Here is a 3,421-nt window from a genome sequence, read left to right as displayed (position 1 = left end):
AAAACAGGACCTTTTCCTGTAGAACGGACAGTGGTTTGTCACTATAGAAAGGAAGTGATCAGGCTGTTTGATTTCTGACAGGAGCCTTCTGATCCTCTTGATATAAAATAGCCAGGGAAACCTGCAGATTGAAAAGAGAAGTGGCTGTTGGTATCACAGCTACAGTGTTTTTCTGCTCAAGAATGCCATTTTCTTAATAAATTCTGTGTGCCATTGTTAGAATTTTTAATAATCGTGGAACACAGACTTTTAAAGTGTATGCAGACATATTTAACTATTTATATGCAGTGACTTGGTGCATGTGAAGAGTACTGCAAGTTATTTATATAATTGTATTTATTTATCTGCAAAGCTTTATGCCACAGAGGGGCTCAGTCCCTCTTGGCAGCTGCCTTCCTCATAGCGGCCAGCACGTTGCTCAGCTCCTTGCACTTTTTCTTGGTGCAGATGTGCATCCCTACCTTCTCCCCCGCCCCTTGATGAACTTGAGGGCTCCTTTGTCCTTGGAGACTTTGAGCAGCTCCATGGCACGTCGCTCACAAGGCACGAAGCCACACACCTCCAGGATCATGTCCCGCAAAAAGTTGGTGCGTTTGGTGAGGCGTCTGCGACGGCGGCTATGCCTCGGTTTCCTCACAGTCTTTGTCACCTTGTGGCCCTTGTTGAGGCTCACGGCCATGGGATAGCACAGAGCCATGGCTAGGGAAAGCGGACGAAGAAAGACTTCTGCTCTCCAACAGTTGCTGTAGCGGAAGGGCCTGTGTCTTATTTTAAGATAATCCTGTCCCTTTTTTAATTTGGAGATGGATTCAGTCAGTTGTAGTTAATTTTTAAAACCTAGATTTCAACAAATTCATAATATATTATGAATAACATAAAAGATCTTATTATCTCTGATTTGAATGCTAAATTAGCAGAAGTGTAAGTACTTATGAGATTCAGTGTTAGAGTGGCCATAGGAAAAATGGAAGGAGAGTTAGATTGGCAATCAGACACGTATTCTAGGCCATTCTCTGTCAAGACACAAAGCCTTTTCGGTCTTGGTGGATTAGATGATTTACAAGTCCCTTCCTTGCATCTTAAATATTCTATACATATGTTTTTACAAAATATCATCAAACTATACGTGGCTGAATAAATTTTTTGCATGCTTTTTTTTTTCAGTACCAGGGATTGAACTCAGGACCCTGCGCTTGCCAGGCAAGTGCTTATGCTACTGAGCTATCTCCTTGGCTGAATAAATTTTTTGACTCAGATAATAGCCCACTTTTATGACCTGCTTTTTTGTATTTACTATAAATATTTTCCAGTGTCCTTATGTATTCTTTTATGTCACTTATCTATCATGGTTTTCATGTAATTCTTATAACTGTTTCCCTGTTGCAGGACACTGTTACAGTCATTTCTCTCTTACAGTACTGCTGTAGTTTATTGGCCTTATGTTCCACTCTTGCCCTCTATTGCTTCAGAGTCTGTAATCTATAACCTGGCCAGTCTCTCACCCTTTCTGTCTTTGGCTTATGGCAGTTACCTATAACACTGCCCTACTCAGAGCTCTCTAAAGGCTTTAACCAGCCTGCAACCAAGTCCAGAGTCATTACATGAACACATTCCACTGTTCTGACTCTTCCTCAACTGTTTGAGCCTATTCCTACCTCAGGCTTTTGCTTAGTGACTGATATGTTTCTTCTGCCTGGTATATTCCTTCTCTTTCTTCTGAACTTAAGGCCTTCACACTGTGCTATATCCCCAGCCTGTTTTTTTTTTTTTTTTTTTTTATTCTGAGACAGGGTCTCTTTAAGTCATTGAGTTTTCCAGAATAGGCTCAAACTTTCAATCTTTCTGCCTCAGCAAGCTTTCCAGGGTACTGGGATTACAAGTGTGCATCGTCATGATGCATGGGGATATATATGAACTGGGGCTTCACACATGCTAGGCAAAACAATCTTGCTCTACCACTGAGCTACATGCCCAGCCTCTCTGACACCCTTTCTGATATTTGCACGATTTGTCCTATCACTTTCTTCAGGTCCCTGCTTAAAACAGTTGTCCCTGAATATCCTACCTAAAATAGAATTCTTCTACTGTCTCTACACTCTTACAGGTTTTTCTTCACAGCATTCATTACTGCCTGACATTATGTTATGTATTTGTTTATTTTTGTCATTTCTGTTATTAGCATATGAACTCCTTGAGGGCAAAGCTACATCTGTTTTGTTTATTACTAATTCCTCAGCACCAGAAACTGTCTATGCCTGGCTCATGGAAGACATTTGAAAAATATTTATTGAGTGACTCAAGGTTTGGTTCAATATTTTTCTATTACAAAAGTTGGAAGATGTGTTTTGTTGGAAGTTGTTGTTTTGTCAGTTGTCTTTGTTTGGAAAAATACTGGGGTGACTTTTCAGGTGGAAGGTGTGACCCTGAGGAAATGAATTGGAAGAAAATGACAAAGACATAACTGCAGTATGTTGAAAAGAAATTAATGCTAATTTGGGAGTAGGAGAGAGGAGAATGAAAAGGGTAAGGGTGAATATATCTAAAGGGGGACCAGACAACATAGCAGAAGGCTGAAGAATGAGTGGGTGGAAATGACAGAGGAAATTATTAAAGGAAAGATATATTTTACAGTTTAGATTATGTTGCAATTTAAACTTCTCATTTCTCTCAGCTGTGATTTGAATGTATCAAGTGTTGAAATTTAATCCCAAATGCAGTGTTGGAAGAGGGACCTATAAGAGGTGATTAGATTCACGAGGGCTCTGCTCTCATGTTGGTTGATGTCATTATCAGGGATGTGGATTCATAATCATGACAATAGATTTGTCACAAAAGCAAGTTTTTCTTCTTTTTGCTTGCTTCCTCTTACCCTTCTGCCATGGAGTAGTATAGCATGAAAACTCTTACCTCTTGACTTTAAAACCTCAGCTTCTAGAATAATGTGAAATATATTTCTTTATAAATTACCTAGTGGTACTGTGTTATAACAACACAAAGTAGATTGGTACAGTCCCTGAATCTCTTCAGCACGTAATTGCTTAATGGTGTTGTTTTGTTGGAGGAAATAAAGGGCCAGGCCGTTCTCTGGGACCTCCTTCATGATGACAGTTCCATCCATGGGGGCTCTGCTTCTTGATCTTATCACCCCCCAAAGGCCCCGTTTCCTCCTCCCATCATATTAGGGTTGAGTTTTCCACATAGGAATTTTGAGGGAACACAAAATTCAGTCTACAGCAGTTAGTAGTAAAAGTACTAATTCATAGTAGATTATTAAGGATTGTGTTGTAATTTCTGTGGAAACTGTTGGGACGTCCTAACTGAATATATAACTAAGGCATAATAAATGGTTAGCTTACAAGTTCTTGATGCTCAAATCCTCCACATTCCAGGATCTTTAAGATTAGTCATTGACAAGCTCCAA

The 3,421-nt window shown here is 39.7% G+C and overlaps 1 pseudogene; it reads right to left on the bottom strand.

The window, feature by feature from the left end:
* Positions 1-354: 354 nt before the first annotated feature.
* Positions 355-697, bottom strand: LOC111813913 (annotated as a pseudogene).
* Between the last annotated feature and the right edge of the window lie 2,724 nt (positions 698-3,421).

The sequence above is a fragment of the Octodon degus genome, unplaced genomic scaffold (genome assembly GCF_000260255.1).
Source record: "Octodon degus isolate 3935 unplaced genomic scaffold, OctDeg1.0 scaffold00238, whole genome shotgun sequence".
In the NCBI taxonomy this organism is placed as follows: Eukaryota; Metazoa; Chordata; class Mammalia; order Rodentia; family Octodontidae; genus Octodon; species Octodon degus.
This window is presented reverse-complemented; position numbering and strand designations above follow the sequence as displayed.